Here is a 14524-nt window from a genome sequence, read left to right on the forward strand (position 1 = left end):
CTCATCAGATGAAACTACTCTTCTCAGCTAGCCCTTACATTTGTCTGGCTAACAGTAAAAATACTATAATAAATCGGGAACATATGTTGCCAGACAAGAATAAGTGATATAAATAAAGAGTCAAGAGACATAGCCCCTCAAGAACAATGTGTAAAGATTTAAACTTTCAATGTATTAGTTAATCTAGGAACATTTTAGGAGTAACTTGAAAGCGGTGTATTGTTTGTTTATATCATTCCTTTTATTTTTTTTCTCTCTTCTCTTCAGATTGCATTTTAAATCAAAATGCTCTCCATGACTGCCTGCTTTGCAGCACTAGGGTAAGTGCCATTTTTCCACAGCTTGAACAAAAATACGCCTAAGGAATCTATGCCAGGAAGGCGTTTTGTTGCTTTTTGTTTTATGAAATAATGCACAGTGTTGTTGGGAAAAAAAAAAACAAACAGCCTTTCCTTTTATTATTATTATTATTATTATTTATTTTTCTCCAAATATGTGAAATTGTGCATTTGTAAACACAGAGCTGCTCTCATGGAAGCTGATTCTTTGTGAAGGTGACGAGGTTCCAAACTTGTGATAAATTATCAAGGGCAGCATTAGGAAAGAAAATATAAAACCAAATATGCTTTGAGAATTGACTGAATATTTTATTTATCTTTTTTTTTTTTCCTTCTTCTTTTATTGAGGCGTCCTTTGAAAAATGGCACAAAATAAATAGTTTTGCAAAGCAACAATATAATCAATCTCTAAACGAGAAGATAAATCAAGGATTTCATTAACTGCTGGTAGCCAGTTTAAATTGTAGTCTTGTCCATAATGTCTATCTATCTACGTATGTCCAAGTTATATTAAAAACCTTTAAATGGCTTTGTAATATCAGCTACATCTAGCTATTATAATAATTAATGATACTGTTTTATAAATCAATATATGTATTCTTGATAAATTCATATCCAGTTAATGGCGTAATTTAAATAAAAAATTAATGCAATAAAGGACATACTGGAATAGGCAGGAAATCTTTAAAGGTTAAGAGGCAAATTTGTCTAAATTCTTTTCTTTGTACCTAGTTTTTTGAGCGAGCACCCATTGAAATTCAGCTGCGAGCAGCCTCGCTCTTACGGCCACGCTCCGGCCATTAGTTTTGGATTATCAGCAGCCGTGGAGTTTTGCAGGCAGGCAGATGCGATGCGAGCTCCTTCAGCTGAGTGAGTGCGTCCCTCCCCGCTCCATAATCCTGCTGCCGAACCGCAAACAAAAGTCGCAGGAGGAACGTGCCGGCCTTTGGACAGGAACAGAAAGGGGGGTGGGGGGGAACGTGCTGTTTCCAGTGCTCCCCATTGACCCCATCCTTGTAGCATTGCCGGGATTTTTGGCTTATTGTAGAAAGTGTCAAAAAAAAAAAAAAAAAAAAAAAAAAGGTAAAATGTAAATATTTTGTCCCGGGTGTGGAGCGTGTTGAGAGGAGCATGTTGAGAGGAGAGTGGAAACCCTGCAGCCTGTGCAGAGTAATCAAAATCTGTTCTTTATCTCTTGTTTTAAATACAGTTAATCCGGTTTATTCGGCAAACACATCTAAGAGCAACTTAAGGGGGGAAAAAAATGCTGGAAATCGCCTTTTCGTGTTTCTAGATGGTGCGCTAGTGAGAAACCAGGACTCGGATCCTTTGCTTTTATTTACAGTCAGTGACCACAAAATGTACCTCTAAGAATAACACAGGCTTTTAATAGGCAATATTAATCGTCCTTACCAGAACTTTTGATCTTAAATGTTTAAAACAAAAGCCCGCTGCCTGTTTATACACTGGATGTTTTATGAAGGATCTCTCTTTGAAATTATGCAAAACACGAAGCTTTGTCACTCGCCTTGACGTGGTACAGAAATGTCACTTTAATCCGTGGAGGGGTTTTTTGTGTTGGTTTTTTTTTTTTTTTTTTTTTTTTTTTTGACGTTTCTCCCAACATTGCTCTGCCTTATTTAGAGCAGCAGCAGCAGCAGCGCTCTGCGCAGTTTCCTTTGACACTGACGGGTATTTCAAAACGCCGCGTGGAAGGGAGGGAGGAAGAGAAAGGAATTTGCTGCCAGCCACCTCAGCAATGCAGCCACACGAGCCATCGCTATTCGCTCAAAGTTTACATTTCCGATGAGCTTTGGATGTAAAGCTGCATTATCCCGATGCTGGCTCCGTGTTTGGGAATGTAGGGGGGGAATGAAGGAGGACGACGATCGCTGCGTACAGCAGCGCACTCGGGTTGTTCATAGCGTTGCCATTTAAAGCCTATTTTGGTTTTTGGTGGAACTAGGAGCAGGAGACGCACCGCCATCCCTCGGAGGCTCAATTTAGGCTTTATAGGTAAAGCATCAAATAGGAGCTTCCAGCACCACCCTGAAATGTATCGCACATCCTCAATATCTTCATTTTGAAGCGTGCCTTGTTTTTTTTTCCCCCTCCCGGGACTGCTGGTGTGTCTCTCCCCAGACAAAGCAAGGACAAGCCGCATTCTTGAAAATTATCAGCCTTACAGATCGCGTTCCCAGGCATGTCCCCGCGTTTTATTACTGTGGAAAACCCCTTAATGGTATCACAATTTTAGACTTGTTAAGTGGACATCTTCCTTGTATTTAACTGCAAACAAAGTGGCTTCATTTAGGGGTGGGAGGAACGAGAAAACGCTTTGGGATGATGAGAAACATAAGTTTCTATCTTCTGACACCCGATCCTATCAATTATTCAAAACCTACTAAATTTAGATGTCTGTTCCTAAAACATTGTTTGCGCTCATTCCCTGGAAAGATGGAGGCAGCTGATAATTTGGCTAAATTATGTGCTTGAGCCCAATTGTTACGAATGGAACAAACGCTTTCTGCACCCACGCGAAGTCAAAGTCTGCAGTTTGGTTTGGCACTGCTGAAATTCCTGGCTCCTCGTGTGAGCAAGCACAGCAAGGCTTGGGCCCACGGATGTCGGTGTGGATCAGCAATGCCTTGCCATCAGGGTTTGCCCATTGCTAAAAGCATCCCCAAGTGGTCATTCCCTGGGCATGAAACTCAGCTGCAGTGCTCAGTGCTGCCACGAGGCAAGCGGGGGAGATGTGGTGTGGGCGCTCCAGGTTGGGTGGGCAGCCCAGCTCTGCCACACCTCACCTCGTTATTGCTGCAGCACCTCCTCTGCAGGAGGAGACGCTGGGTTGGGGCAGAGACTGTGGGAGATGATGGCACGAGGGCATGAAAGCTGATAGCAGTGCCACTGCCTGGCGTGGGAGAGAAACCAAGCCAAAATAATAATAATAATAATAATAATAATAATAATAATAATAATAGAAACAGCAAAAATATCCACCCTGTAGAAACAACACCCAAACATTTATCTTGCAGTTCCTGAGACGAGGGCAGCCTTCGAGGGGAAAAACAGAAAAAAAGAATAGTTTTACATTAGGGAAGCCAGGTATTTGAGGGCAGCAGAAAGCGAATGGCACGAGCCCTGCCGTCCCCCACGCTGCAGGGAAAGCATACGGGCACGATGCAGGTCCCCTCTTTACAGCCCAGCATAAAGGCGGGCAAGTGGAGAAGGAGGGGAAAAACACAGAGGCACAAAAAACACCAAACAAAGGACGTGTAAGCGCTTTCATTTATTTTGATAATCCTCCTCCTGCTCCAGAGCGTTTTGCTGTCTTTGTCAAAGTGAATGACAACAATTTGGCCAACTCTCTCTGAGCTGCGCTCGGCAGTGACAGGCAAATTATCAGAGGCCCTGCACTCCTTATTATCAGAGGAGAAGTCATCAGGAGGACGTGCGGAGGATCCCTCTCCCCTGTCACTATTTGTCAGTGGGACAAGGGCCACTGCTATGGGTAGCTGACAGGTAATTTCAACAATAACAATTACTCCTATTACTGGTGTCATAAACAATTCGCCCAAGGCATGACAATAGCAAAGCTTTATAATTCAATGCCATATAAATAAATGCCAGCAGGTAACAAGTAATTTAGCTCCAATCAAGCCTCGGCCCCGGCATTAATATTGTTATTGCAAGAAGATGGAAAATTGAAAAAATTCAATATGTTAATGAATTAAGAGGGGGTCAGAGGCTAAGGGAGGGTAGGAGTGAGTGGGGAGGGGAAAACAAAAGCAAAAGCCGTGTCCAGGCCCAGCCCCACGCGTGGCACTGCCTGCACCGAGGGCAGAACAGCACTGCACTGCTCTGATCTCTGCACTATAAACAGAGCCCGGGGTGACACATCCTGCACGGTGCAGGTTTAACAGAGGGGAAAGGTTTGTTTAAAGCTCCACCACTGAGGGCACGCTCCGCGGTTCCCTTCAGCTTCATCTTTTTCAGCCAGCTCTGTTAAAGCGCTGATCCTTATTGATCAGGAAGAAGGATTTCCCCATCCTCGCCCTGTCCCCCAGTGCCCTGCCCAGGCCTGCCATGGAACACACAGGACGATATGCCCAGCTTCAGTGCCTTGCTCGGCCCACTTTGCAGGTTTGCCACTTGTCCAGCCAAGACAATGCAGCATCAGCCTGACAGCACTAAAAGAATTTGAAGAATCTCTAATTAGGAGAGCTGCGGAGCAATTAACGCATGTCAAATTTCACTTCATCAAGTGCCACTCTAATTTTCCCACTAAAAAATTAATGGACTTTTGTGTGTGTGTGTGTGTGTGTGTGTGTGTGCGCGCGCGTGTGTGGGTGTGTGTCCCCTCAAGGCAATGTTGATTCAAATCTGCTCAAGATGCAGCGTTGCACAGCTAAGCATCTTCTTGATTACAACCCGACACACTTCTAACTGCTTTCATTCTCACTGCCACAGATACTTTGTCAACAGTCAAATTACGCCACGCTGATAACAACGCATAATGGTCTTCCTCAAAGGAGGCTCCTGTCACGGAGCAGCCTTTCATAAAAATGTACCATTTTCTTCCCCAGGAAATATATCTGTCTGACAATGAAGTTTTTGCGGTTCCGGCATTGGCTGCAGTGTAATCCTTTATTCTCCCCCCCCCCCCTCCATTTTTCCCTCTCTCCCCCTGGCTCCTTCTGTAATTTATTTATTTCTGAGCCCATCTGAAATCATGGCAGGGCGCTGTTTGAAGAGCCCTGCAGAATGGAAAATATTTCTAGTCCCTGTTTGCCCTGCTTTTGCTGCTGAACCACTTCACTCCGAGACATTTTCAACAGCAAGGCGCTCTCTCTAATACCAGCAACTTCTTTTTTTTTTTTCTCCTATTTTTTTCCTCTCTTTTCCCCCGCATTTAGGAAGGTGTGGGGCAGGCTCCTGCCCTCCCATCTGGAGCACGAGCCCTGCTGACGTCAATGGAAGTTGTGCCTACCGCTGTAAACATGTTGGGACGTTGTCTGATAATGGATGGGGTTTGGGTTCTGCGTGGTGCCAGCGTCCTCCGGGGCACCCAGGACAAATCTCTGTCTCCAGAGCAGAGGGCGAGAGCCTGCCTGGGTCTGCCTCTGGGCTCCCTGCTCCTTGCTTCCGCTGGGAGATCGATATCAGCAACAAGAAGAGGGGTTGATATGAATAACATACCCCAAAGATGATCATTTTCTCTTGAAGTTTCGGAGTATATTTCAATACAATTGTCTTCTCACAAACCTGAAGAGCATATACGACTCTTCCTGCTGCAGGGCTGCTATGAGAGAACAAGTACCCCCATGGTATTGCTAGAGCACGCACACCATAGTGCGTGCCTACATTACAAAACAATTCAACACCACAAAATATATACTATTTCCTTTTATCCAAGCCACCTTTCCATCACTAACTTATCTCCTGCTGCCGACAAACAATGCAAAAGCAGCAGGTCGTGTTGCCCACTCCACCCCATGCTCCCCTACACCCACCTCTTCCCTTAGGCCACCGCCGTCCTGCAGTTATTAACCCTTCCTGCCACCTCGGGAAGTGGGGGGATCGGGGGCTGCTCCCCTTTCTGTGTTCCTGCCGAGGCAGAAGAGCAGCAGCGGGGCTGCCTTTAACAAAGCGCAGCTGGGTCGGTGCACAGGGAGCACGTAAGGACCGCAGCCCTAAAAACTGTAATGCTGCTTTTAAACAAAGCCGAGAGATGCACTGTGCCTCCAAACCCCCTTTATTTCAGAGTGGGGGGGTGGGGGGAGAACTGAAAAAGGCTGTCGTAAAAATAATAGGCGGTGTCGTAAATTAAAGAAAGAGAGAAAGAAAAATGGGATGATATAACGCATCCTGCGGTAATCAATTTTACCTCCAATATCTGCTTTTGTTTTCAAAATGCTAAATAAACAATACATAATGCATCCCTCATCAGCCAAAACCATGAGGGCTCTGTGCTCAAATAACAGGAAACATATTCAATTTTCCTAACAGAAGACAGTTCATTAAGCTGTGCCACATCAAATAAAACTTTAATTTCTCCAGCATCGGAGTCGCAATGAAAGCAATTGAGGAAGATGAGCCATATGGTACTTCTATCAGCAAACACATATTGCTCATTCCCCCAAAGTTTTCTAATTCTGCTCCCCAGACCTGTGTAATATAGATAATGTGCTCTGAGCGCAGCAACCATGAGCTATCTGGTGTACACTTCTAATACTGTATTTAATGGGAAATAATGAATCATAAAAGCCTCGCAGAAGACGGCTTTTGCTAACCTAAATCTCGGCTGTAATTTCATTGTTCTGCGCCTAAGATGCCGCTTGCCCTTTTCAAACAACAGCGGTTGAACATAATTATACCGCCGCAAACCTGGGCTGCAAAAAGCACGGCTCCCGGCCCTACCAACTTCCATTAACTCCTGAAGCCCCGCGCCGGGGCGCCCGGCTGCGGCAAGCCGGCTCCCAGGGGTCAGGGCTGCGCTCACAAACGTTTCCTCTCCCATCCGGCCCCAAAAGCACCACAGGAGGAGGCTGTGAGAAATTAGGAGATCTGCTTGGCATCGGGGAACCCGACCCTTGTCTGCTCTAACATCTCTAAGTACCAAAGCCGTGTAGCGTTGTAAGAGGCGGATTTTTTACATGCATATATATATATATATATAATTTATTTTTTTCCCTAAAAGGTAAGTCAATTTTTCTTCTAAAAATTGTGCTTGGTACCCCAAGGAAAGGGCTACCCAAACTTGATGGTGTCCTGCTCCCTTTATAAACGTATAACAACCTATGTAATAGTGCCGGGAAGGTAGGGGCTGCGGGGCATTGCTGTGCTGCCTTGCTCTGCCTTTCTCTCCGTGTTTCAACTAATGGCAAAGGACGGGGCTTGCTTTCTGTAGTCATCCGTATGGACACACGTGGGGAGCCGTAAGGGCAGAGGTGAGAATACAAAGGTGTTATTTGGGAGCGACCGACCCTGCTTGGAAAATGCCTTAAAGTCATCTGAAGGCAGCCCCCTGCTCTCCGCCCCCCGCCACCCAATGCAGGGCTAATTTAAAACACGGTCTAGATACGCTACTTCTGCATATTGAAAGCATATTTTAGCTTGTTTTGGCAACGCACGAACCCCAAACAATTACATTGAACAACGAGAAGACCTTGTTTTAAAAGTTAGCGATTGCCTTTGGAAAAAGCTTATTAAAATCAGCATGCTCGATGGCTGCCTCCGCATTCGCTCCGAGGCTTGATTGCGCTCATTAACACCGCCTGCTCGGGTGCTGCTTTGGGAAGCCTCACGCCTGGTTATCCCCCGGTCACCTCCCCCATCTTCCCCCCCCAAACCAATGGCCCCCCAGCTCCATCCATAAGCTCCGCAGTGTCGGCGCACCCAAGCCCCGCGCAGAGCCCAACAGGTACCGGGAACGGCACCGGGAGCCTCCAGCCAACCGCACCGAGCAGCGATACCCCCAGCCGGCAGCAAAACAAAACAGCGCATTGATCATCGCCCCTGAATGCCTTAAAAACAAATGTTTAAACAGGTTTTTCTTTTTTTTTTTTTTGAACCGGCGCAGAAAAGCCTCTGCATGCTCCGCTGGGTTACAATAACAATGGGCTATTGCAATGTAAAACAAGCTGGAGGATAAAAAGGTGCTTTTTGTTACCATTTTATCAAAGCTGTTCATCTTCTAGCTGCAGGCAGCATTTTGCTGGAATTGCAGATATTTCTCTGTCCAGGCTCCTTTGTTTGTGCATCTCATTTGCATATATTTATCTCCAGCTGAGGGTGCTTTCAGCTCATTACGGCCTCCCCTCGCATTATTTCATAAGCCAGCTGCTGGGAGGGATTTCACCTGTGGTGACTGAGAAAAGAGGGGTGAAAAACCAAATTCTTCATAAAAAGGAAATCTTCTGACTTTCTTCCCCTATAAATGGGCACCATTTGTGTTAAACAGCCTCTTGTCATGATAGATGCCTCCTGGGGTCAGGGGGGAAAGTTGAGCTGAAGGTCAGCAGTAAAACAACAGACAAACCAGACGCCAAACTGGTTCCTGAGCTGTCGGTGGGAGCCGCGGTACAACCAGGTCCTGAACCTTTTTCAACCTCTAATAAAACAGGGGAAGAATCTGAAGTGGATCAACCAGGCCCCAGAGGAAGCCGCACGGAAAAACACAAATAATATCAATATCGCGCAGCCACGGGAAACAATGGGGCAGCACTCGGCGTGACATGCACGCCGCTATTGTTTCAAGAGCCGGGGAATTAATTCCACTTATTTATTTAAGGCGTGTCAACTCGCTGCCTAAACCTGTTTCGGTGTCAAGATGAATAAAACTTTTATGGCTCATAAAATAGAGCCATTCATCTCAATGTTCTTTGTGGTGCCTGTTGTTTCTTTTTTTTCCTTCTCCCCCCCACAACCCCCGGCAGGCTGAGCCCGGCGGCTCGGCGCTACCGGCTCACTCACGGCAGCACTGAGCTGGGCTGGCACCTGGAGCGGGTAGCATCCTCACATTTCAATTGGGTCTCATTCTGCACAAGCAGGGATGTTGATGCACGATGCCCTTGCTCCAAGCTCAGCTATTCTCTGGCACGTGGTACAGCTCAAAAAGTAGCGATGGAAACGTGCGGACGGACAATGGCAATAGCAGCGTGGTCACGTTCCTATTGCATCCGCTGCTCTGCTGCTGCTTTTCCTCGGGCTTTGGAATGAGCAGCACTATGTGCACGTAGGATGGGCGTTGCGGGTGGCAGCGGCCAGGTGAAACTCCTGTGGATGTGAACTCATTGCCATGAGGCCCCCTCCCTTCTTCTCGTCCTCAGCCCCACAATGAATTCACATCACCTACGGAGCTTCGGACCAACAGGTAATAAACCCCAATAAAGTACGCTTTTTATCAGGGAGAAAAAAAAAAAATCCCATTAATTATAGTTCATGACTACTCTAAACCAAATGTTCAAATAGTAGTTGGAAATGATGCATAAAATCTCAGCATGTTCTGATAGGTTATAGAGTCGGTGGTTTATTGCAATGTAAAACAAGCCACAGGAAGAGAGGGTGGTTTTGTTTACCACTTTCATCAAAGCTGTTCATCATGTTGATATACTTACGCTGTGTTGTGACCCCTATGTACGTTGCGTTTCATTTGTTTATTTTCCAGGTTGTTGCCACTTTTGCTGCTTTTCACATCAGAGAAGCTGGATAACGCGGGGCCCTTTGAAATACGTCTCATCTGAACCAAACTTCTGCCTGCAAACCATAGACGTAAGAAATATTTATTATGGCCGAGCAAGGCTTTCCTTTTCCTTAATCTGAGGCAATTAGTACCTGAATAAACACAGACCAAGCAATCCACCTCTTCACAGCATAATTGCACTTTAGAGGAGTTCCTCAGCTCTGCCCAAGGAAGCATAGCTCCCACTGAAGCGCCTGGAGCTCACTTTCACCCTGCACAGCCTCCTGTAAACCCTCTGTCTTTTAATGGAAAACCCTTTGCACTCCCCCAACTCTGTGCTCCTCAAACCCTGGCCAGACCCAGCTCTCTCCCCCCCGAAATCTTTTGCCCCGCTTCTCATTTTTCCTGGGCTCTAATCTAATCGCTAATTCCTTCGCTTGGCCAAATAGTTAAAAATGTTAAGTGCTGGCAGTTCCTCCTGCCTCCCCCCCGTATCTGTCTCTGTTTATGGAACGGGCCCTGGTTTCCTCCTTCTCTTGTTCAGCTGTAGGTCTTCAGGTCGGGAGACTGTAAATACACACAGCACTGCCCCGACCCATAAATCTGAGCAAAGGGCAACCCTATATATTCAGATAAGCCACGCAGAGAAGGGGAGAATTAAAAAAAAAAAAAAAAAAAAAAAAAGAGGTGGGGGGTGGGTGGGGGGGTGGGTAGAAATGAGGAATAAAAGCAAGGCAAGTAAGGAATTAAAGTAAGGCAAAGGCAAGGCGGCAGCTCCACGACCGTGCCAACAGAGCACGTGGGATACCCATCGCTGCCCTCTGTGCACAGATTGTCATGAAATGCATTTGGTTCTCTTTAGGCAATGAAATGAAACCCCGGATCTCCATGGCTTTCTGACGTGCCTTTCTCTCCCCCAGCCCTTTGTTGGTTGATTCCTTCCCCCCCTCCCATTTTATTTCCAGCACCTCCGAAGCTTTCAAGGGAACAGTCCCCCTGTTATTGCTTCTCAGCTCCAAGGTCTTAGAATAAATAACATTGTTATTACTCACTTCACCAATTTCCAAGAAGAAATATTGCCGCAGCAAATGCAAGCAGCACTAATATTTGCAAAGTGATAAATGGATTGCTACATACCTTCCCGTCTGTGTGGCCTCCAGCCATCCCTGGGCCAGCTCCATCTCCTTGGGCGCCTTTGAACCGAGGGGGCTCCAGGCACGGTGCCTTGCACGGATCCTCTCCTTCACCCTCTGATGGGGAGAGGAGCTCAGACCTGCAGTTGGGTACCAGGGGAGGTGGCTGCCCTGCCCACACATACCTGGCAAATAATGTATAGATAGTTTAAGCAACAGTTTTATCTATTTCTCGGATGCGGTGTGGACTCTTCGATTGCACTGAAAACAAAAACTCCAAATTCAGTTATTCCTGGGACGTGAGTCATGCTGAAAAACACTCTAAATGTCTGGTAATTAAAAGCAAAGAGCAACTTCTTGCTTCACCCTGCAGTGGCTGCTCCAGCAAAGCAAGCCAGACTGCCACCAACAATGGGCCACCGAAAACCTGCTTTGCTCTGCTCATGTTGGCTGCCAAGCCCTTCCTGGCTCCTTGCATCATGGTGACATGTTCTCAGCTGAGACCGCTGCAATTCCAGGCTATGCTCCAATGGCTACGGTCATTTTGTTGTTTGGCTACTTGATTGCTTGGCTTGAGCTCTTTGGCTTGGGCAAGTGGCTTCACCTGAGCTCACCCAGATATCAGAGATGGTGTAAAGATGGATTTTCTTGTGCAGAGCAATATGCAGCTGCTCCAGAGCATCATCTCGGTGTCTTTGTGGTTGTGTCACATCCTCTGTGCAACAGGGGCAACACCAGGAGCTCTCCCTGGGCATTTCTCCCCAGCCCTTTCCCTTTGAAGTGGCTGGCAGGAGCCTTAGGGAGCAACTATTGGCACAAAGAGGTTATGTGCACAGGGCAAACAGCATCCCGTGGCTTCTAGATGGGTCGATGGGTGCACACAAAGGTTCCTGCAGTGCTGGGTGAAGGTGCGGGCACAGTGCGGCTCTGCTGGTTCATGGACAAGTCTGCACCCAAGGGGATGGAGAAGGTGGTAGACTGAAAACCTGAGCTATATATCTACATATATCTATATATATATATACATGTAAATGTGTTGTTGTTTTTTTTTCTTTTCTTTGTTTTCTTTTTTTCCCCTAAGAAGTAACCCTGATCTGTAACATGGAGAGTGAACTCAAGAACTGCTGAAAAATAATCAGCCAGAAATTGTGGGCAGAGGTACAAAAGGGTCGAGCAGGAGACAATAAAAATCTGTCTGGCAGTTTTCCTCTTGACTGAGGTAAATACCATATTTTCTTTGTTGTTGTTGTTTTTAAGATAAGGCAAATCGAAATGAAGGCCATGAAATACAGATAAGGAGAGAAAGTCCTTCGGGATGGGCTTGTAAAAGCTCACGCAAAGTACATACAGTTGGGGAGCAGTAATAAAAAGTGATAGTTTGTATTGGTTTCTAATCAAAGGCTTAATGCACCAACCATTCATAATGCTCATAAATGTCTGCGTGCACTGTAAACGGGCAGGCAGCTTAGATACATAGATGTGAATGTACATACATATACATACACACATACTGTGCACATACACACATGCTTATATACACAACGATGCTTACTGGTGGATGAATAAGCGCACGTATTAATATGCACAGATGTGTAAGTAAAACCACACACACAACTGTAGGTTCCACCCCAGAACACACAGCTTGCCACCAATGAAAAAGAACAAGGACTGCAAAATTATCTCAGGAATAAGATGATGAAAGGAAGTGTCAGGGTAAGAGCTGCAGCGGCGTCACTTTAGGGAGCCATCCCACTGCTTACAAGCATTAAGAAATCACTGAGCACTTACCAGCACCTTTCCCAGCCCCAAAGCAGGCAGGGAACAGCTCGAGACTGTGATTTTGGGGCAATTTGTGCAGATTCCTGTTGTCCCACCAGGCAGGCAGCCCTGGGAGATCGACCTCAGCCAGGAGCAGGAAACATGAAGGTAAGAACAGTCAAAATAATTGAATGTTACATCCACATGCATGCAGATTTCTATAAACAGGCTTTGAAAAGGTGGGGGGGGGAATGGTGTCTTCATTTTTTTATTATTTCTTCTCCTCAAACCTTAAAAAAAAAAAAAAAGCCAAGTCAGTTCTTATTTTATCCAGACCGGTTCATAAATCCCAGCTCATAAATCCACATGATATCCCGGGCTGCTGGATTTTGCATTTGGAGCTCTGAGAGACTGATAGCTGAAAGATTTATAAGATCCCAGGTAGGCAGCGTGCTCCCAGTCCCACTGCTGAGGGTCCACGCGCCCCAGGATGCTGGGGAACGTGTATGGGGACACTGTACAGGAGCAGCTGCCCCTGGGATCCTGGCTCTGGTTGGAATGAATGCGTGCAGAAGGATACAACCTGGTCCTCTAAGGTTGCCGAGGGCATTTGGGGGCTTTTCCATGCTGTGAGATGAGGGCATTGGGATCGTGGAGCTTGCTGCCAACTCCTTCAGCCATACTGAACTTCTGTTCCTTGCAATGCCATTTAATGGGAACAAGTGCTCAGTAGGAGTGGAGCATCACTGCTTGCATTTCTGTAAGGCCAGAAGATGCATAGAGGGGAATGGGACTGCCCCTCTGGCAAGGAAATGGAAATGGAGATAATGTGGTTGCAGTAGGTGCAGCAAACAACGAAGCCAGCAAAGCAGCGTGTTTGCATTCCCTAAAGAGTACTGAAGGTTATTATTGTTTTTCTTTGTAGGTTCAGTGGGCATCGCATGCGAGGCCATGTCACTGGGACAAGAGCCATCCCTGCAAGTGATCCTCTGAAGAGTGACACATCCTTTCTGTCTGCATCCATAGGATGCTGAAAGAACCCCTACAGCTTTCCTTCTAATATTTATTTCTATTATTGCCTTTGTGACCACGTTCAAGCGTAATATTTTTCTTCAGACTTTCTCAGAAATTCGTGTTGCTTTAGTAGATGTAAGAAAACCACTTCTGCAGTTGCAGTAGTTCCTTAGTAGCCATAAGGCTAATAACATCTTTGCCACTGAGAGCAGACCCTGACATTTACATGGGAATAGTAGTAGACCCACAGAAGGATAAGCTTCAGTTTATTTTCCAAATCTCACCTTTTTTCCAAGCCTGGGAGAGGCTCTCATGAGAGAGCACGACTGATGGCAGCACCCATGCTGCATCTGCGCTGCTATGGGAAGCTTGACTGTTCTGTGCCTATTCAAGACACTGACTTTATCAGTTCTGGTTATGTGAAGTTTTGCAGCTTTAAAAGGGTAACTCATCCTCAAGTTTCCTTTCATTAAAAGCATCCACCGGAGCTCCTTTTCCTCCCTCTGATTCTTCTAATTCTGTTACTATCTCAGTAATTATAAATGCTGTACAAGAACTAGTATTGAGCTATAGAAATGAAAGGTCAATACAAGAACAACACTTCATTTGTAAATAATATGGCTCTGCAATCAATTATCTCATTTTCACAGAAGACATATTAATCTGGGAGCAAAGGATGGAGACATTTGGAGGATGTGCAGAGGGGATCTTTAAATGTTAAATGTTCTTTAGCATGTGCTAAATAAAGGCTTCAGCAGAGCAAAAATGTAGCGCGTAGCACCGACACTCCAGGGAGATTCTTTAGGTCAAGTGATTTGTACCTTCAAAATAGTTCTCTGTTGCACTGTAAAGCCTCCGCCACTGGTGGGCTGATGTTATTTAGGATGATAGCTGCAGCAGAGAAAATACTGCAAAAAGGGGGAAAAAAAGGTCATCGGTGAAATAGGTATGTGTTTGGATAGGTGAATCCGGCCCTCTTTGCATTGGTTGCAGATGGCCAGCATAGGGGTGTGCAGAAAGCTCTTGTGGGTCCCACAATCATAACCATCACTAGAAGTAACTGCAAGGAAATGCACTCTCTGGTCTGAAACCAG

At 45.9% G+C, this 14524-nt stretch overlaps 1 long non-coding RNA gene across 1 annotated transcript; it reads left to right on the top strand.

The window, feature by feature from the left end:
• Window positions 1-216: 216 nt before the first annotated feature.
• On the top strand, window positions 217-13496 carry LOC140250724 (uncharacterized). The gene is made up of 5 exons (XR_011903247.1): window positions 217-320; window positions 9511-9614; window positions 11740-11877; window positions 12536-12584; window positions 13342-13496. It is a non-coding gene; the product is annotated as an uncharacterized lncRNA (long non-coding RNA).
• The last annotated feature ends 1028 nt before the right edge of the window (window positions 13497-14524 follow it).

Source organism: Excalfactoria chinensis, chromosome 3 (genome assembly GCF_039878825.1).
Source record: "Excalfactoria chinensis isolate bCotChi1 chromosome 3, bCotChi1.hap2, whole genome shotgun sequence".
Classification (NCBI taxonomy): Eukaryota; Metazoa; Chordata; class Aves; order Galliformes; family Phasianidae; genus Excalfactoria; species Excalfactoria chinensis.